Raw genomic sequence first — 22,265 nt, forward strand, 5'->3', positions numbered from 1 at the left:
GCGCACACTGAGATTTCAGGCCCACGTGTGCCATTCGTGGCCAGCAGCTTCAGCCTGATCCCCTGGCTGCCTGCTCCCCACTCCTGGCCATGCCAAGAGCCGGCTGGGATGGCCCTTGCAAGGGGGCTCTCTCCTCGCCTCCCCGCAGATGCAGCTTCTGACCGTGCCTCTGTTCCTCTCTCTTGCAGCCCTGGAACGCCTGACGGAGGACACCAGCAGTGCCCTGTCCCAGCTGGCACTGCAAACGCTGCGTGTCCTCCGGGCAATACAGCGTGGGCCATACACCGTCTTCCAGAGGCTGCAAGATCAGCTGCGCAGGGCAAGCAGCACTCGGCCTCGCCTCTCCGGGCTCAGCTGGCTGCACTGCGGGAGCTCTGGGGAGAGCTAAACTGGGAGGCTCTCTTTGCCGGGGCAACCCGAGCCAGGGGCAATTTTCCTTTTCTTTTGGATTTTCTCTTTTCTTTTCCATTTCTTATTTATATTTTAAATAGCAAGTAGAGTATCTTTTGGTTTTTGTATATATTATATATATATATATATTTTTTTGTAGATATATATGTAAAAAAATAATGTGTTATGTAGTAACATTATATATAATCTGTTACTATATTATATTATAGTAACATATTATATATATGTTACTATATTAAGTAAAACACACAGAGAAATATATATATATATTTTATATATGTTAGTTAATGTAGATTATTGTAAATAAATAAATTTGAGGATGTGTTATGATACACAGACTGCCAAGAGCTTTTCTTTGCTGCCCGGGGTCTGCAGGGCAAGAGGCAGGAAAGGGTGAACAGGGTGCTTGTGCTCAGCAGCAGAGCAGGCTGAGGGCTCCTGTGGCCCTGAAGGGGGAAAAGGCTGCTTGTGCACAGCCAGCTGCCCAGGCGTGCAGTGCCGCAGGGAAAACGGCCAGAAGCCCCGTTGGCCTTTGGTGCTTCCGCTGAAGCCTTTGTGCTGCCGACAGAGCGGCCGGGCAGGGGCCGGAGCTGCGGGGATCCCTGCCAGAGCGGTGCCTGGAGATGGCCACAAGCCCCGTGCCAGGCAGGAAGCGCCAGCCGTGTCCTCCTGCCCCTGTGCTGCTGGCTGCCTTGCTGAGGGCTCCCAGGGGCCTCTGGATGGGGCTCCTCCGGAGCTGCTGTGGGGCTGCGGCGCTGCTGCCGGGCAGCTGGGCCGGCCTGGGGGCCACCCCGAGGGGCTGGGGCACTGGGAAGCCCTGAGCAATTGGCTGTCAGAGGCCACAAGCAGCCCCCTGGCAGCCGCCTTGTTCCTGCCGCACTTGACTTGCAAGGCACAGCCTGGGCACTCTGGAACTAATAGCGCATCGGTGTTGTCGGAGAGCGAAATGCAGGGAATCCTCAGAGCTTTGCTCTTGTCAGCAAAGCTTAGCATTAAAGACAGCATTTGATCTGAAACCTTGGAAAGGGCTTCCAAACCCAGCTGCTCCAAGGGAGAACGTGCATTTCTAGTTGGTAGCATAGACACATGGAGGAAAGTTGAAGGCGAGGAAAGTTTAGAGTTGTAGAGTTCAAGATCTAGAAAAAATGAAAGTAGTTCCAATGGTAAACAAGAAGTTTAGGATGCAGTGCCCTAGCTTTGTGTGTCATAACATGATTGGCTAAGGAAGCTTACTATGTAGCATGAGTCCATAAGAGGAAATCTTGCAGCATGGGGTCCAAAACATAGACATGCTTGTTGGCAGTGTTGTCTCATTGGCCAACAAATCCTTCAAAGCTCTTGTAACTACAAGTCTTGCGGCCTTGTGAGCCATGGGGCGGAGACGTGAGCCAAACTCACCCTTCCTGTCTATGTGGAAGATAAGGAAAAGAAATGGCATCGTCTGAAAACTCAAGAGCTCTGCTTTCCAGCTCCTTCCAAACTCCTTGGAATCCCGCAAAGTGTGATTTAGCTACAAACAGATGACAAGGACTCTTCATGCTGGCTCTTTGACTCCAAAGCAGCTGCTTTAGAATCTTTCCCATAAGCCTGTGTAGTTATGTGGCAGAAATGGATCAATTGAAGAAACTTTGAAGGGTATTTGGGGAGAAAGCCTGCCAGCAGGGGTCCCTGCTGATTGTGAAGTGTGCCACCAGCTGCAGGCCTTTCTGGGCTAAAAATATCATCAAGTCGCTTGCACTTGCTCATTTTGGCCTCTAAAAGCTGGGCCCACTTTCGGGGCAAATTTGGAGACCTCATCTATGGGTGGATGGAGCACCCAGGATTTTCCCAATTGCAGGTCCCCGGTGGAAAAGGGGGCTCCCCAGCAACTGCGCATCTGCAAGATGAAAAACAATTGTCTTGGTTTGAAAAGCCGGGTGTCTGCTAAGGAAGGCAGAAGCCTTCTCGGAAATGGAAAACGTAAACCCCCTCCCTTCCAATGATTATCATTTAGACATTAAAAAGCTCTCAGGGAAAGAGACGGGAATAGGACTGAGCCCGCAGAGCAGGGCAGCGTTTGCTGATGGCCTGAGCCCTTGCTAAAGATCCTGTCGGGCTGTCTTAGACACCCGAGGCCAGGGATTGCTCCCAGCCTGGGCCGCTTTGGTTGGCCTGGGGGCGGCCCCAGGGCAGAAGGCAGCGTCTGCAAGGGCCCTGGGTGCCACGCTGCAGAACGGTCAGCGTGGCATGGAACGGAAGCCGGTATCCAAGGGCCCTTGGTGACAGAAGCTTGCCCGGGTGCACGGAACCCGCAACGGTGCAGAAGGGGACAGAGCGGTGCCGTGAGGAGCCCCCGCACAGCGCGCTCCTTCCCTTCTGAGCCGGAGCTTTTCCGCGGCCTCGTTGCTGCGGCTGAGCTCGAGGCCAGAGCACAGAACTCGCTGACCCGTGGCCTTCCGAGGCCTCAATTGTGCAGCTGCCCTCAAGGGCAGAGCGTGGGCCTTGGTGTCCCGGAGCTTTTCCAGGGCATCTCTCCTGCGAGTAGCTCCGGTCACTGACATGGAGCAGAGAGCCCCGAGAGTGCCCAAGCTGGCTTGGGTAGAGGAGGAGGAGGAGGAGGAGGAGGAAGAACGCCCTGGAGCCGCCCCAGCACAGCAGACTGAAGAGGTGGTGCCATTCCATCCACCGCAGGAGGGTGAGTGGCAGAGCTGGGCCACAGGGCTGGAGCCTGCAGCCAGCTTGGCCCCATGCCATCCCATTGCCTGGGGACATGCCCAGGGACAGGATGGAAGAGGGGCCGGGCAGACAGGCTGCAATGGCCCCGCTCCTTCCCCCTGGGGCATGCCAGGGCTCTCCCTGCCTGGGGAGCACGGCTCTAGGCCGTCTTCTCCGGCCTCTCCCGCAGCCCCTCAGCTCTGGCTGCGCTCTCTCTTTGCCAGATGCAGCCGTGGAGCGCACGCAAGAGCAGCAATCCAGCCTTGGCCGCTTCCGCAGAACAGCGCAGGTACCTGCAGCCACCCCCAGCTGGGCTGGGCCTGCTGTCCCTGCTCAGCCGAGTTGCGTGGACATGGAGCAGTCCATGCAACAGGCCCGGCTTCTTGCCCTTCTCCTACAGCTCGTTCTCGCCTTCGTCCAGAGCATTCGGCAGGGAGAGACCAACACCACTGGCACTGGGCTCAGAGCTCACTCAGAGCTCCTCAAACTTGAGACCAGTGCCGCCCTGCTGGATTTGCTGGTGGACAGGGGTGTTTGCAGGCCAGAGCAAGTAAGCAGCCTGTGGCCAGGCTTCAACTCCCCCGTGAGTCACGTGGCTTCCCAAGCCACGCCTGCTGGTCCCTGGGAGCCTTTGAGGCCACGGCAGTGCGCTGGGAAGGGAAGCACTTCTCTGGGGACGCTGGGGACACGGCTCCCTCTGGCAGCTTTCCGAGTCTCCCCGTGCCTTCTCCAGGTGCCCGCCATGGTGAGCTACATTCACCGATGGCTCGTGGCCAACGCTTCTGCCGAGCACAGGCTGGACAAGACCCTGCTCAGTCTCACCAGAGCACACCCGGATGACGTGGCCGTGACGCTCCTGCGTGTGGCCCCGTCCTGTGACAGGTATGGGGCCCACCTGCCCAGAGGGCTCAGGCATCCCCGCCCATCACCCTTTACAGCCAGTGTATTTGTGGGGGGAAGAAATACCTAACTCCTAACTATTTCAAAGAATGGTTACATTTGAAAGTAAAAAATTATCTAAAACCTTTCATTTTTAGACATATTACCAGCACAAACTGTACCAGAATTTACTACGCTTTTGATTATGACAGCATAACTCTACCGTGGGCACACTTGCCCTGGACTATTCCTTAAGAAACAAAGCCCTTGCTAGAAATAAAACAAAATTAGCCGAAATATTGGGCTGGATGATTTCAAAGGCTATGTACTAAAGGCCAGACACTTGTAATAATGGTAATGAGTGGACTAAAAGTTAAATCAATACATCATAACTCAGTTCAAAGATATCTTGTGTCCTAATGTTTTCACAGAAGACTGGAAAAAACCTCTATTTTTGTGGGTTTGTTTATCCATTTACATGTACCTTCTACTTCTTTCCACTGTATGAGAATGTTCATGACAAGATTGGATGACCTCATGCAACCTTCTATAAGTAAAGAGAGAGAAGCCAGTCAAAAAAGGCAAAATTATTAACTGCAGGTGGAAAAAGGGAGGCCAACAAAAAAAATCTAAGGAACAATGATAATTAAACCCCCCCCCACCCCCACCCCCCACCGTTTTCTGTGCAAAGTAAAGGCACAGACAAGAGAGAACAACTGCAAAATTCTCACTATCTGGCTCAAGTATTTTGTGGTACCTTTCTTGCTGTTTTCTCATGCCAAACATCTTAACAATTGAAGGTGTCCCTTTTCTTTTTCTGGAATACAGCTTGGAAGATGGCTGTGTCATTGCTGACAAGCTGCTATTCTCAGAGGTGCCCAGCTAAAAGTCCTACATCAACTGATTTGCTCCGTCACTTTCATATGGCATGACTTAACCACTTAGAGTTTCAGCGCCTGAAGTTGCCCAGCCCTACAATTCTTTGCCCCTTGAATGGTTATATAAGCTCCCTGGCAACTGGCACTTGTAAGTACATGAAACTATGCAGAATTTGCACTATGAGATGATGCCAAATGAGTCACGCCAGTAGATCAACTAGGGCATGCAAAGCAGAGAGGGGGGGAATGAGAGCACAAGAAGAGAGTACACAAGAAGAGAGTACAATCGACATTTTTTCTGCAACAGGGCTAACACCATAGAAATCCAAATTGACACCAATCCACCTTAGGGGTAATTCTTACAAAAGACAAAGACATCCTTTTGTGTTCACAGACCTGGAATATTTAGCTTTGGAATATCAACTCGGTTGCAAATGGAACTGCAGGAGGGAGCCACCATTCTTACGATGAACTCTGATATGTGTATAACCTTTCATGGGGATTCATCTTTGTCACGCACATCACATTTTATAAGAGAAGAGGCATTGTTGAATGGCTTCAGTGAAAATAAAATCTTAAATGCACTCCAAATGGAATTAGGATCCAAAGGAGCCAGTATTTCAAGAAAGCCTGAGATATTGCCTAGGATGAGATCCCTTCTAAGAGGGCCATTTAAGGTACTGAATTCTCCATACTGGCAAATTAGTCAGAGGGGAAAAGCAACCTTTTTAAATGGTCCTCTGAGAAGACAGGGCTTGCAGGGAATTTAGTACTTGCTGCTATATTGCCTACATTCCAGGAAAGAGTATTAAATACTGAAATTCGACCGATGGAAGATGAAGTCTTTGTGAATGTGAAAGTCCAGTGCATGACAATCTCAGAAAGGCACTCATCAAAGCCCTATGAAATGCCAACACATAAGCTGGGAGTTGGCAGTGCATGCCAGTTTTTAGCAAAGCACAGCAAAGTGCTGATGACAAAGCGAGGCCATGAAGTCACATACAGTATGAAGCAGGATGAAAGAGGAAAGCAGCTGAGAGCGTCAACTCTGCTAAGTAGTCTCAGTATTCTTCTTGACATGAGCAGAAATTTGAAATGAGTCTATGAAAATGACAAAGGAGGCAAAAGAAAAGGGAGCGATGACTCCTCTGGCATAGTGTTTCTTAACAGGGATCTTCAAGATGTAAAAATTGTATCATCCTTTCAACAGAAGGAAGGTATTAAAAGGACAGTAAGGAAATGGCATCAAATGCTAGAAAGACTCTGGGCAGTGTACTTCTAGACAGAAATGCCACTGATGGAAAACCGACTAAAGTGGCATCAATGCAGCAGCATTGTACTAAACCCCAGAAATGTCCACCGCTTCCCTCTCGGCCGTTCCGTTAATATGCACACAGCAGCTCTGCAACATTCCTTCTGATCATCTCTTTGGCAAACTGGGAGTGAGGGTCTGTAGTGATGCAGAGTCCCCAGGCAGGTGCAAAGGAGAGCTGCTTTATTGCAAAAGCCAGGCTTTTGAAGCAGTCAGGCCTTTATCAGTTGCATAGCTTTAAGCCACAACCAACAGAATTCAGCCAAGCACTATACACCACACTGTGAACATGCGATGGTTCTAGAACTTGTTGATCTACCTCTAACTCAGCTGCCTCACTTTCCCATAGTCCTTTTCTACTTAGCCAAAGTAACGGGCCTCAGCCATGGTTTTATAAGGCCTTCCTTTTAGAAGGTTCTACCTATATGCAACAGCAAACCACAAGTTTCCTCAGTGCCAAGAGTTTAGGTAGACCATCTACATCTGCCCTTCCAGTGAAGCATAATGGCGAGAGAAAATCCTGTTGGAGATGTTCAGTCATTCCATTTTCTAGACAGGCCAAATCAAAAGAAAGGCAAGCTACAGGATTGTGTACTTGCTCTTAACAAAACACCTGCTGCCATTTGACAATGAACTAGCAGAAAATCAGCAAAAATGAGACTTGAGGCAAACAATCCTTTGAAGGGAATAATGATGTGATAAATAAAGACAATAGATTTCCAGGCTATCGAGATACTTGAAATGTCAGCAAAGGATTGAGAGCAGAGGCTGAACTCATGGGGAAAGATTAAAAGAATCCCAAGAAAAATATGACCAAAGATTAAAAGAACTTTAAGGAAAACATGGGTAACGGACCTGTTTACACCTTCAGGAAATCAGTGGCCACTGATTTAGATAGGCCATTCAAGTTAATTTACTGGTGCACCTCCCACTCCTTTTTCACCTGCCAGCATCACAGGGTGAATTGTGACCATGGAATCAGGATTCTTTGGATTCTGTTCTTAGCTTTAGGAGAGAAGTACAGCAGCTGAAGTACCTGTTTCTGCTGCGATACCCAGGAACACAGAGTTGACACATTTCAATCAAGTCCAATCACAACTAGCAACACTAAGAGGATAGGATTGGCCTCTTTTCATGACGCTCTTCTTGTTTTACAGCCTGCTCTGATTCTGGTGAAACTTTTTCATTAGCTTCTCTCTAAAAAGGAGAAAGTTCAATTAAATATCCCTTCCTACTGGTGCAGGTTGACCATTTGGTTTGTCACGACTAAAAATGGAATTGGAACTAGCAGGAAGTACTGTGTTTTAAGCGTCCGGTCTGTTAAGACAACCTCCGGCTGATAAAAGCCTACATGCTATTGGCTATAGAATACTCTGTTTCCCCCAAGAGCGGATGCATACAATTTAATCCAACTTTCTGTAACAAACTCCAGTAACACATAATCCAGTAGTACAAAAGAGTCACAAATAGCAGGAAGAATTATTTGACCATTTAGGGAAGCAACCTTCTCACCTGCTTTTGGAGTGAGCATAATCTGCTAGCTGAAGTGTGGGTTCTGGGGTGAACCCTAGGGGGATCTGCAGTTGCAAGGTGTGGCAAACTGATGTCACACATGTGCCTGAGTTTGGACAGTTCAACTACATCCATGTATCTGTGGACACCTTCTTGGGAGCAGTCTTCGCCTCATCCCATGCTGAGGAAAAGGCAGCAGATGTGCAGAAACACCTCATGCATGCCTTTGCAGTTTTAGGAATTCCATCAGTTATCAAAACGGATAATGGCCCAGCTTATACCTCCAAGTCATTTGGTGAGTTTTTACAGGAAGGCGGGGGGCAACATCGGACGGGGATTCCACACTCCCCCACCGGCCAAGCTGTAATAGAATGCACTCAACCAGACCTTAAAGCAAGTCCTCGCCCGCCAGGGGGAAGATGTCTGAGCTCTGTCCCCACATCTCAGGCTCTGCAAAGCACTTTTCACCATCAAATTCTTGAACTGTTCCTTTGACAGACCAGAGCCGCCAGACCTGAGCCACTTTCACTAGCACCAACACACAGGATTTAAGGAAAAACCACCCGTCCTTATCTGGGACCCCGACTAAGGAGAAATTCAGGGTCCGGTCCATCTCATCACTTGGGGACGGGGACGTGGTGTTCCAGATTGCAAGGCAAGATGTATTCTATTGCTATCTGTTTGGCAGTTGTCTGGTGTCAAGTGGGCAATTCTCCTTAGCTCTCTTCCTGAGTGATCATAATCAACAGGGGGACATCTGCTGATAAGGGGCTATTGAACGTCACCCCATGACTGATGAGAACCATAGCATCTCATTGTGAGATGCTCTGCCCAGAAAGAGGAGCCAAGCAGTGCCATGCAGATATAACCTGCAAGGTTCTGACACCAGGTCAGCCTTTGCTCCACTGGACTCCCCAGAGGAAGAGCAGCTGCTTCTACTTCCACAGATCTGCGGAGGAAGAAAACACCCCTTTTCCTACAAGACTCCCTTGCTCCAACAGAACCACGCCTGACACTCCAGGAAGACTGCAGCCCTTTTTCCAACTAGACTGCTACCAACACCCTGACCCACAGGGTGTCAGGTTGTGTTCTGACTCTGACAGTGTTGTTCGGGTTTATTGCATTGTTGTATTTTATCATTTTATATTTTTTTCCTTTCCCTATTAAAGAACTGTTATTTCCTGCTCCCATATTTTTGCCTGAGAGCCCCTTATTCATACCAATTCGGAGAGGTGGGGAGGGTTTGCATTCTCCATTTCAGGGGAGGCTCCTGTCTCCTTTAACAGGCACCTGTCTTTCCAAACCAAGACACATGGGTACGTCTGCGTGTCCACGCCCTCAGGCGTCAGACGGGTCCCTAAGAAATTTCTCAAACCCTATACCCCAACAAGAACTGCCCAGGTGTCCCAGGCTGTGACTCCCCATGGACAACAAGATCCCAATGACCCCAGTTTCACGCAGAACTGAAAATGTCGCAGGAGGAAAAGACATTCCTAATGCTACCCCATTTCTTTCTTCTGAGCCTTTACCTTCAAGAACCTTGGACAGGTCATTACCTCCTCCCCCACAATGCCTTTCTCAGCATCCAAGATGGGACATCCAGAAAAAAGAGAGCATCTGGATGAAAAAGAGACTGGACTTTGTTCTTTTCCACAGTGCTCTTCTCCTTCCTTTTTTAAACAAAGAAGGGGGAGATGTGGCATTGTGTGTTTTAGAATCTGTTATTCCTTTTGTAATTCAGTAATGGTTTGGTCCTCCATTCCCCCCATGTACTTCCCTCACAATGGTTTCTCCCTATTTCCTCCCTTTTGGAGCTGCACCCCCCCCCCCCCCCCCGCCCCCCGCCCCCTCCCAGCATCCCCCCAGCCTGTCCTGGTAACCACTCCCCTTATCTCGAGAATTCTCTGTGCCAATCATCCCTTATTTGATGTATGATTTGCCCCTGGGGTTTTTCCCTTCCCCTGTGTGATCCTCAGTGGCTTAGCTGTGACCCACGCTCCTCCCTGGTTCCTCTTTATTGGGTAGCTTTGCATCTCCTCCCATCACACCCACTCCCTTTATGAGTGCCCGCCCGAGACCGGGTCTTTGGTACTCGTCCATGGCACCGCCAAGGGAACGTTAAAAGGATCCTTGGTACCTATAGGGGTGTCCCTCCTCCTTCCTCTGCTTCGGTACCTCATAGCTGAAAATCCCGCCTGCCCCACCCACGCCTCAGACGGTAACCACTACCCAGGGTTCCGGAGGGGTCCCGGGAGTGGCAGCATCTTGTGGCCATCTTTGGCCGGGCCGGGAGCACCCAGCCAGGCTCCCGTACAGCCCCCGCAGCCACTCGAAAGAGGCTACACTGAAGTTACAAACTTGAGGACAGAAATCTCCCTACTCCTGAGAAGTTGCTGACAAGGGAACCACCTAGGCTCTGTGACTTTCCCCTTTCCATTCATTGGTCAAGCCTAGTAGCCTAAAATTTATGAGGTTGTTGCAGTAGATTTTAGAGAGAATGTTGTGTATTAGGAGTAGTTATGCTAAGGATCATAACTTAAGTAGGCCTTTTGGCACTCTGTGTGTGAATTAGTAGCTTGTGTTGCAAGAAATCAGTAAAACATGCTGGGGAGGTAGAAAATGTTTATCTAAAGAATGTTCTGTTGAAGATTCAATGTAACCGTTAATCAAAAGTAGCTTAGAGATGTCACGTAGAGCTAGTGAAACAAAAAGATCAAAGGATGAAGTAATCTTTCTGTTGAAAGATATAAACCCTGTGATTCTGTCTGCTCGGGGGGGGGGGGGGGGGGCTCTGACTTTGGACGCGAGTCCTCAGGTCCCCAGGGCCCTCAATAAAGCACCATATAAAACAACTCTGTTGTTTTGTGTTTCGCTATATCGGCTCGGGCAGCAGGGTCAATTGAAGACAAATGCTAATCTAGTCAGAGGTCTATGAAAGGTCCAAAAATAATCCGAGTTCTTCTTAGACAATGGAAATGGAAACAGAGATCCAAATGTGGTTACTTGCAGCATATCCCTAAAACTCATTCTCTGATATTCATAGCTAATGTATAGTCATCAGTACAACCAGGTAAAGATGAAACTTACTGATGTCAGCAAGGGAAGGATTTTAAAGAACTATTCCCATTAATCATCATAGAGACAGTAACTCTAAAATTGGAGCCTTTTTAGTAAGTATCACTTGTGGGAAATTCAGGACTCCTGGACTTGATGCACTTACAAGTTCTAACTCTGTGCACACGCTACTCACGCATTTCTTATTGGTGCCTTTGTCTTGTGCACGCATTCTGAGTGCACCTCTCAGATATGTTTGCTTACAGTCCAGGCCCTTTGCCATCCCCTGTTATCAACTTCTTGTGGTCTTGAAATTTGATTTCTCAGCTTCTCCTTTCTTATTTTAGCACAGCTTATATCTTAGTAACCTTGATGAATTCCAGAAGGCCCTGAGAAAATTCTGGTAAGAACAGTTCCAAGCTGGATGGCTGGTGCACCCTGTAGTCTAAGTGGTTCAGACACATTGCTAAAATTCCCGCTTCTTCTTCTTTTCTTCTTCTTCTTCTTCTTCTTCTTGCACCAGCCAGACCCTTTCTGCCGTATTTTCTATGAAGTGGCTCACCAATTTCATGATGCATGGAATAACACAAAGCAATATAATAATGACTACTAGTAATAACAAATCTCTGTTTATGAGATCTTTCAACCATCCAGTTCTTTCCCATCCCTCAAACCATTCATGCAAACCCCACTCATTTCCAGTCAATTTCTTCATGTTATCTTGGAGTTTTTTGAGTTTCCCGTGAATAGATGCAGAATGGTCAGAGAGGTTCATACGACACTTTCCTTCAAACTCCTCACACTCGTGCCCATGTACTAACAACAACAAATCTGTAGCAGCTCTATTTTGCAGTGTGCCATGTCTAATAGTATCTACATCAATGAGCATCTGATTTTAAAAAGTTGACATTACGTTTAGTTTTTTGACTATCCAGCATCCCAACTTCATAAGCGTAGCCAAAGCTAGAGCAGCAGCAACACCTGGAGTAAGGAATGATGCTATAATTCATGCTGGAGCGCCCAAAATTCTACACGATTGTCACAATCAGGTCTTAAGCTTGTGATTGCTCTTTCAGTTCTATTGCTATGTCCTGCCCTCTGAATAGTCTGTTTCAGCATTTCTTGCATGCTAGCAGCAAACATGGTTAGTTTTCCTAAGTAACTAGGGCCACCAAACAAATTACTTGGAATTATGGGCCATGCCCTATCCCCACAGATTAAAAAGACACCTGGTGGAAGCTTTCTTACAGTCATATTTGCACCAGCACTTCCAGGATAATTCCAATTGTGGCAATATTTGGTCATGGTCTGATACCATGGAGAATTGAGATTAAAGATGACATGATTATTTTTGGGTCATGGGACTAGGACATTGCTCATAGAAGTTGATTGTGGGTTTAAAAAGTGGTTAAAAAACAGGCAATAATTTCCAGGTACTGATCCTAACAAATCTAATTCTTGGGGCTCTGGTCCACTTTCATTCTGTGATTGTATTATTATACCTGCTTGGAAGCCCTTGCCATTTGCCTTAATCCCCAACCTTTAGCATATGTCCAAGTTTGTACCACCACTAGCTATGTTACACCAGCGATCCTCTGTGCTTGGTTTATTTGCTTCCACCTATCATTTTCCTTCAACTCCTACCTATTTTGCAAAACCAGTAAAGTTACTTATTGGGATACCAGTTGAACATGTGCCGAAAGGTTTTCCTGGCATGGTTAAGGATAAACAAAAGAAATCCGCCCCAGTAGCATTAGCCCAAGTAAGCCACATATTCTGTCGATGCCATCCGCACTACAGATATTGCCACATATTGCAAGGAACAGAGAGAAACCTCCAGAAACCTGCACAAGCAATTTAAGACTATTCTTCATCCTTAACGCTGGCAAAGATGAGAGAATTAATAAAATAGAGAATTAATAGAATTAGGAAGAGCTTCCTTTTCTTTCTCTTATATAGCAAAAAGGAGAGTGCATATTAGAGTGGGGCATGGAGTAGGTGATTCAGGAAGTCTGTAGTGTCTGATTACCTCAGCCAATGGGGCAAAGAAGAAGGTGATGCAGTAGGACACTTGGGATAAAAAGGGGGCTACATCCCCCATCCACTTGCAAGGCCCCATAGGAAATGGCCCATGGCCACTCCGTTTATTCCAATAAAGTTACGGGACTCCTCTGTCTCTTTTTGGGACAAAAACCTCCAGCATCAGGGATTAATTTTCCTAAGAAAATGAGCACTCATCCAGGATCCTTCCACCATCCCCATGGCAGTGAGTGGGAGCTCAAGGCACCCCTCAGCCAGCTTTGGTGATCAGTTCCCTTTGGTGGCAGCCAATACTGGGCAATTGGTTGAGTACCCAATACTGTCCACTCAAGGGAGGCAAAGAGTGGACTAGAGGGTCCATGAATCGTCCACAGGGAAGGACCACTGAAAATGTCACCAATAAAGGGGATTTTTGGGGAGTGAACTTGAGAGGGCACCCATAGAGTGTCGCAGTGCCTCTCCAAGTGTGTGCTTAGAGTCACCCCACCTTGCTCTGGCACAGTGAGCAGCGAGGGACACCCTCCCACTCCTCGGGAGGTCGGGAGAGTGGCTAAGGCTTTCTTCTTTCAGACAAGACACCAGCACGACGTTGGTAGAAGAAAGAGAGTGGACTCCAGTTGGGGGCAAAGTCCAGGTTTATTATGGAGCTCAGAGCAGATCCTTAACCCAGGGTATCCAGCCAACTGAAGACCCCGAAATAGGGTGTACACAGCGTTATAAAGGAGGGAGTAAACCAGGGAGGGGTTTGCCTGCCTGCCAGTGGGGATACAGGAGGGTGTGGGGATCAGGGAAACGGGCAGGTAGGGGGACCAATAAGGGCCACTGGAGGGAGGGGCTCCAGTGCCTGAACTTATATCTTGGCGCCCTTGGTAGAAGTTTCTAGAGGGAGGGGATGGGCCATCAAGTGAAGGACAGAACACTGGGGAGGGGTTAAGGGAAGGATTCAGCCACTTTTGGGGAACATGGGGAGGAGGTAGGGGGATTGACATTAAAAAGGAGGGGGGAAGCAATAGGGGCAGAACCATTATAGTGGTGGGAAACTGGGACAAACCAAAGTACAACTTAATGGAACTAAAACATATGAAAACACAATACAACAATAGAGGTTTTGATAGGTAAAGCCAGCAACGGGTCCTGGCAAAAAGGATGACAATCCAGAAAGATCTCTGAAGAATCCGTTGGGAGAATGTTGAGGTAGTTTGCACCTTATCCCAGAGGTAATTAAGGATGATCCATGCCCGAGGAGCAATGAGGGGAGTTGAGAAGGGGTTTCAGCAACAGGGAGAGACCCCTCTTGGTGTTGTTGTGGTGGGAAAGGATTGGTTGAAGTGGAATGTGGAGGAGTATGGTTAAGGCAAGTAGTAGCAGAAGGCATTTATCATCAAAATTTACCAGCTGATTCAGCTGCAGGTTCTCTGTATCCCCAGCTTCCAGGACAGGGAAAACAAGGAAGTCAGGATGAAGAAGTGTTTCTTTATGGTGGAAGTAGCAGGACCAGGATGGAAGTATGGGACTGCGAGCATGGGCTTGGGACTTGTGGGGAGGTGCGGGCCAGGGCTGGGGCTGTGGGGCAGCCAGGGTTCAGCTCCAGGCAGTACCTGACCTCCCTCTCCCCGTCCCCCCCCCCCACCCCTCTCCCACCCCGGGCAGAAATGCCAGTGGCCCCTGAGACCCATGAGGCTGCTAGATGTCCTGGCCCCCATGACACTGCTGGACACCCCAGCTGCCTGTGGTGCTGCCGGCTGTGCCCTCTGGGTGAACTGGCAGGGGCCGTGTTTGGACACTATGGCAGGACGGGAACTGGCTCTTGTATCTGGTGTAATGGCAAAGAGGGTGAGCACAAAGAGGAGGAGAAAAAAAAATCTGGGAAATCCAAATTGTACGTGGTAGGATTAGGATTTTCTTTTAAGGATTTGATTTGGGTCACTGGAGAAACCAATGAGTTTGAGCTGTGCAAGAATGAGCACCCACAGGCACTAGTGGGGCTGGGGGCTAAAGAAAGGGCAGAAAAAAGCTCCTGGATGAACTGTGTTAACTGCTGCAGAGAGATAAACCACAGGGCCCAAGGTGGCCCCAGGACAGAAAGGATGAGTTTGGGCACAAGGACAGGGCAGAGGCATTCCCTCCTCTGCAGGGGAGAGTCCACCCAAACAGCATCTTGGAAGGAATCAGTGTACTATCTACAAAGACACTGAAAGCAAGATTGCCTGCAGAAACAACTGGATCCTCAGGAGGATCAAGTCCAGCGATGAATGGAGATGGATTGTTAGGGGTGTCAGGGGTTCCCGTTATACCAGGGACCCACCACACTGGAGCCCTTGATAACATTTAGGGCAGGTCTGGAACTGAAGGAGGTGTCTTCCTGGTAGACACAGGGGCCTCTCAATCCACTTTGCATTTTATCCCTTAAAGGGAAAAAATGTCAAGAAGTTATTTAATTATTCAGGGGATAAGTGGAAAAGAAGTGAGGATGTGTTACTTTCAACCACGATTAGTACATATGGGGATTAGGTTTGAAACGCATGAATTTCTGTTTGTTCCTACTTGTAACTGTAAGTTACTGGGAAGGGATTTGCTGGCTACATTGGGAATGCAAAATAACATTGTAAAATGTGATACAGAAACCAACCCTATTGTAAATTTGTGTCAAATGTCTGAGAGAGCCCATGCTGCGGTAAACCCACAAGAGTGGGCAGTCCCAGGGAAATCTGGAAAATGAGCTATGGAGCCTCTCCAAACTACTTTGAAGCAACCAGGATAAGTGGTGTCTAAAAAGCAATACCCTCTTTCTAAGGCAGGGAAAGAAGGGGCTGCAGCCTATTACTGAATCCCATTAAAGGCAGGTTCTTTTGGAACCATGAATGTCTCCCTAGAATATTCCTGTCCTGCCAGTTAAGAAACTGCATGAATGGACACCAGAAGGAACGCAGTATTTTAAAGTGTTAGGGGGGAAAAAAAAAAAAGCAGAATAACTGAAGCTCGTGCCCTAGGCCTTCTGGACAGATAAAAAGAATTTGAATTCTATGTGGATGTTAAACAGGACCATACTAAAATAATTTTACTATGGGAACAGTGGATTACATGGCAGCCTGTTGCCTACTTTTTCATGATGTTAAACCCAGAGGCCAGGAGGCTGGTCTCATTGTCTAGAGAATTGTGCAGCTATGGCTTTAGTAGTAACCAAAGCCAGAAAACTGATGACAGGAGAGTGTTTTATGAGATTTATGAAAGTCTCACATCAAATTTAAGTTTTGTGAAGCAAAAAAGCCTCTAAGTGGATGTCCAGGGCTTGGTTAATACAGTCTAAAACTTATTGAATGGAACAGAAAGATTTAGGATTGAGAAGTGGGGAAGGGTTTAACCCAGCCTCCTGTTAAATAAGGACTTTGAAGAGTCCTGGAGAGGGAGGCTGGGAAGAAAGCCTTGACTGCATTTAAGTAATAGATCTCCAGACCTGGGCTAGGGAAAATTTAGGAGACACCCCCTGGCCTAAGGGAGAAAATGCATTCATTAATGAGCCTTCACAGGTAGTAAAAGGGAAGCAAGTTACAGGTGATGCTATTAGTAAAGGATGGGAATTATAAGAAGGGAGGATGTTGCTGCCCACATGGTCAGCTGAGACTGAGGAGCTGTATGTGTTTGTAAGAGCCTGTGAATTAACATTTGTACTGATTCTTAGCATGCATGTGGAGCGGTACACACATTCAGAAATCTGTGGGAGGAAAGAGGTTTATTAAACTGTAGGGGAAAAACACTCGCACATGAGATCTTAATTACTCCTCTCTTGCAGGTAGTGAATTTACCAAAAGGGGGAACATTAGCGGACATCAGGCAAGGTACTCGGAGGAGGCAATAGGCAATTAACCGGCAGATGAAGAAACTCAGAAAGCAATACTTTTGCCAGAACTCTCCAAGACCCTCCCTTTGCTCCCAGTGACTCAATCATTGACAGAGAAACTGTCTTTTCCACCAGAGGAGCTGGAGATAATTAAAAAGAGCGGGGCAGAAAAAAAAAAAAAGAGAATAACTGGTTTACAAGGAATGGCAAACAATGGAGACCAGAAGCTTTGGTCATACAAATATTAGAACAACTCCGTGAAGGGAGTCATTGGAATTCTGGAGGATTGGCAGAAGTCTTCCTCAAGATATATTTTTCTGTGTGTCTTTTTAGTCTGGCAAAAACAGCTGTTGAAGTTTGCTTGATTTGTGCTGAAGCCAATAATAGGGTTACAAAGAAAGCTGCCAGGGGAGGGAGGCCTTGGGCTGTATGTCCCTTCTAAAGATGCCAAGTGGATTTTACTGAGATGTCCCAAGTGGGAAGGCTTAAATATCTTCTGGTAATAGTATATCAGCTAACAAGGTGGCCAGAAGCATTCCCAACTCCTTCAGCAGCTACAGCATCACCTATTAAGGTATTTTTGGAACAAGTTATTCCAAGATACAGGATTGTAGAAGCAACAGACTCAGGGGAATTAATTTTACAGGAAAGACCCTTCAAGGGGCTATGGCTACTTTAGGAAAACAATGGATCCTCCATACCCCTGCCACCACCAGAGCTTCTGTCAGGTAGAAAAAAAATGAAGAGAGAAGTAAAGAAACACTTTTTGAGGCTGCTAATAGCCACCAGGATGCCATGGGTAAGGCTTTTGCCATTGGCTTTGGCAACAATGAAGGCCAGACCCAGAAGAGAGAATCAGTTCTCTTCCTTTGAATTATTGTTTGGAATTCCTCACCCAGGTAATTCTCAACCTAGTGGGGTGTAGAGATAAGTGATGTATATTTAAAATAATCTGTGGCCAGGATACTATCTCTTGTGAAACCCCTTCAACAGGAAGCTCAGCTGGCAGAGCCCCTGCCTTTGGACTTTGGCTGTTCATAATGTCCAACCAGGGGATTTAGTCCTGCTGAAGGAGTGGAAAGATGCACCACTGGTGGCAAAGTGGCGTGGAACTTTCCAAGTGTTACTGACCACAGAAACAGCCATCAAGACAGCTGAACACAGGTGGACCCATCACGCTCTGGTTAAGGTCTCTAAGACTCCAGAAAGACAGCAGGCTCGGACTGACACTCCGCAGGAGTGGTCTGGAGCAGCAGCCAGTGTGTTGACATCGGGGCAAGCCATGTGTACCTAGCCACAGACTGTCTGCTGAAAGAGTCTGTATGGACATCCCTCCTTTAGAATCTCCACTCACTGGGGGCTACTATTTCCTCTGATTGTTTTCTTTATCTGAGGTGGTTTTTGTGCATTCACTGGCCACAAGTGGTGCAGAAGACAAGGTGAAAAATTAGACTAGATCATTAGAATACACTATTAGAATATTTTCCTTACTAATTCTACTTTTATATTTTCAGCTAAGTTTAGGCCAGGAATGGAAGAATTCATTTCCAGAATGGAAGAATTCATTTCCAGCCTCAGGAGAAGAAGCAGCCAAAGTTTTTAACCTTAACTATTGTTGGGTCTGCGGAGGGCCAGAAGGATCTGAAGAATGGGTATGGGGGACTAGCTCAGGGGAATTTAAATGGTGGGTCAATACCCTAAGTGAAGTCCATAATGGGACAGAATTTGGGGACAAAGAAGGAAGTCCATAGTGACTTCATACTTCTGAACCAGGCACTTATTGCTTAAATAGGGCAGGGGGTGTCTACTTGGAGAAGCATTTATAATTTGACTTTATCTTTGGGTTTAAACAACTGGGTCTGGACTCCCAATTACCCTCCTTGCAGTTGTTCCAAACATCAAGCAAAAACAATTAGTGAGCCTGTAAAGCTCACTAGTGGTAGCTGTCTGAGGTGTTCCTACCATCATTACCAAAAAGATTTTGAAGGCTGTAAAGCAGTGGGGAGGGACAAGGGGTTTTTTGACCACCTATTTTTAAGCTCCCAAATGTATTGGGAGGTATCCTTCAGGGAAACTGAGTGCAATTTTTCCTGTGCTTTTCTGGAATGCTTATTAATATTAACTTCTGGCAATGCATTAGAGCAGCATTACAAAGCCCGAGCCTGTTTCAGATGCTCATGCTGCCAAGTTCAATCCACGTTTAAGTTATAGATATGATAGTTCATTAACAAAAGTGAAATGTTTGATATAAGAAATGGATTGTTTTATTGGGTCTAATTTAGTCTTGAATGTGAACAGCGCAGTTTGCATTATTCTGGAATTCTGTTGGAACTGTGCCAGTGGTGTGTAATTCTAGACTGGGATTTGAGATTCCCCCTCAAGAAGGAACATAAATTGCATGGAAGAGTGGCTTGTTGCTACCAAGCTACTATTGAGGGCTTTCTAGTCTCAGTCCTTCATTTACAACAGGGTGTGGTAGGTTTCAAAAGGCTTTGCAATTCTTTGATGACCGACCCTTTTTTCCAACTGTAAGCAAGAGTTCCACTAGGCTATGAAAATCAGTTGATTTTTGAAATTTTGATTTGTCTTCAAGCCTCAGTGATTCTGGAGGGACTCTTTTTTGTGTGTGTGTGTTTTGAGGGATTTTTTTCCATTAAATTGTTGCTTATAAATTATTTTCTGAAATATTTAGTTTGCATTATGCTCAGCTTGGACAGAGTATAAACCACTGGAATCAGTGGTTTAAATAGGAGTCTTTAAGGAGGATAATGGGAAGGGAAATGCCTCTTCCAGTCAATTTGCAGCATAGCATGAAATAGTCCATTACACAGGTAAAGATCCTGACTTCAAATGGAGCTAATATCAATCAGGTGTAAGTTAGGTATAATCGTCTCCTATAAATCCCACGACTACAACAGCGTTTTAAGTCAGTGTACAGAAGACTTCCAATGTGCTTGTGAATCTCAAGTCCTGCTATTCATTTCAGACGGTTCAATTTTCCCCCAGGATATTATACACTCATGAGAAGGGGAGTGCTGAAGGTGGTGATAGAGAGCAACAGGACTTGTAATATTACATTAGGCTGATGTGAGTCTGTCAGCAGTTTTGCAGGATTTTAACTGTATAACCTTTTTATTAATTACTTTTTGCTATAATCAGATGCTATAATATGAGGTTGCTAATCTGAGATGACTTTGCCTTGTGTTCCAAAAGCCTGTAAGCAGGTATTCAAAGTGATTGCTGTACATTTGCTAAGTGTTGTGATAGAGCCTTTTGGCAAGTAAACTACAAGCTGAAAACTAGTTTGTACTGCAGAGCATCACCTCTACTTATTTGCATCACATTCTGGATGTGTCTGGATGTCCCTGAATTTATTGCAGGGGTATTACATTAGGCATTGCACGGCTCTGTGGTAAGTGCCAATTCTTGGCCCCTAAAGCCCAGAAGTGAAGTATGCAAGGGAGACTGAAGAACTTTCTTGCTCTTTGCACATGCAGTGTGAGAGAAGTTTGGAGGGAAATTAAATTATTTACTCAAGGTCACAATGATGTGTCCAGCGGAGCTGGAAATGAATTTAAATTTCCTAAGGGCTAGTGAGAAAGTAAGATTGTGTTTGAAAGAAAAATTCATTGTTTTGACATTAGTTTCCTTTGTAATGAGTGAGGGAAAACAATTGATCAGAAATCTCTTACATGTAAGGAAAAAAGACAAAGTTGAAGGTTGGGAGAAACATTGGAAGATAAGGTAGGCAGGAGAAAGAGAGAGAGAGAAGCATGTCAGCATTTTTATTAAAGGGGGAAAAATCAAAGTAATTTCTGTCAAATCAAAGTCCATTGTGGTGGGTTTAGCACTGGCTGTGATGCCTTGTGAAGGCTGACCTAGAACAGAAGGTAGACAGAATTAAAGAATAAAGTAGGGATTTATTAAAAAGCCTCGGTGGATACAGCCTGGGCAGTACAAGAGCCCAGCCAGGGCTCCACCCAAGACGAACTCAAAATGGTCACAAAATGGACAACTGATCAGGTGGTGTCTCACTTCTATAAGTTCTGGTCCGTTAGTATATTGAAGTCCAATTACAGCCTTATGTTATGAAGTCCCATCCTTGTTTTTCTCTCTTCAGTCCTCGTTCTTTATGCTCTTGGGTCTGAAATTTAGGTTGTCTGTTGCCATGGGTTGACCCTGGCACAGTGCCAGCGCCCCCATGAAAGGTGGATTTCCAAAATGGTTACCGTGAGATGTGACCCAGGAACAGAACAAAACAGGCTCCAACTTGGGAATGGAGGGAAAAAAAACCAACATTTTATTAATCTACATAGACACAAAAGGGGAAAAGGGAAAAAAACTACACACAACAATCCACAATGGAACATCTTCAAAAACACTTCTCCTCCCCCCACCTCTCCAACAAACAAATCCCCTCTGAACACATCAATTCTCAGTCCAATACCCTCCTTCACACACACTCTCCCCAGTTCATCAGGAGAGAGAAGTCTTCCTCTCATACCATGGGCCTCCCCGGGAAAACACTGTAAAGTCTCCAGTGCTTCCATGTCACACACTGCAGCCGCCCGAAGAAAATCTGTAGTGGTGACCATCTTCCTTCCATGTCCAGTGCTCTCACCACTGTCCATGGATCCAAACTGCTCCTTAGGTCCTTTTAAGAATGCTTTGCCCAGTTCCAAGAAGTGGCCGCCTCTCACCATTTGGGACACCTGTCCCCCCCATATTCTCTCCCCTGGGGCCTGGGGTTCTCAGGAACAGAGATCCTTCGCTGGAGGCAGAGGGCTCCACCACACCCTCCCCCTCAGTCTCTGTTCTCTCCGCTTCTCCTCGCGGCCTTGTCACTCCTGGCTTCTAGCCAACCGCCTCCCCCAAGGAGCAGTCTCTGTATTATCAGAAGAACTTGGTTTCGCCCGTGGCTGTATAAGAGAAAAGTCCAGCCAAAGCCACTCCACTCATCTCCTCCACCTAGGGCACTCTCATCTGCAAGCATTTCTTCACCTAGTCAAACTTCTTCTTCTTTCCCATCCTCTTTCCCCTCTCACTCCTCAGCTGGGGAGGATCAGTGTTTTTACAGCTTCCAAAAACTCAAAAAAAGGTTAAAAGCTCGGCCCGGTCTGCTGGCAGCTGGGCACCTGCCGCCCCCCCCACTTTCTCCTCCTGGCTGTGCTCCCAGCACAAGATAACAAATTTCCAGCCTGCACAGTCTCTATCATCCTCTCTCCCAGGGGGGCTGCCCAAACCATCCCAGGACTCCTCCACCCCTGCACCTTGCCGGGGCTCCGGCCTTCCTTCCCAGGCCGCATGGCCTCCCCTCCCCCGCCCAGACGCAGCTGGGCAGGGGAGAGGTCAGAACAACTCACCAGCCGGACTCCAAAGAGGAAGGTCTTCTCTGAACCCTCTGCTTTTAACCCCTGAGTGTGTTCTCGGAGGCGTACCCAAATCCTCAGTGGCCACACCAAATGCCAATTTCACATCTGGCCACTGATTGGTTTGACCATAACTTTCCAAAAAAAAAACCTCACTTCCGGGTCAAACCATGACATCTGTCCTCGGTTCTAAGCTAGGAAAGGAATTGTTTTGTCTAGCTGTTCTGTGAAGAGAGTTTATCATGTGTGGGAACCCAGGGCACAAGGAACATTTCTTT

This window comes from Fringilla coelebs, assembly GCF_963513975.1.
Source record: "Fringilla coelebs genome assembly, chromosome: 17".
Lineage (NCBI taxonomy): Eukaryota > Metazoa > Chordata > Aves > Passeriformes > Fringillidae > Fringilla > Fringilla coelebs.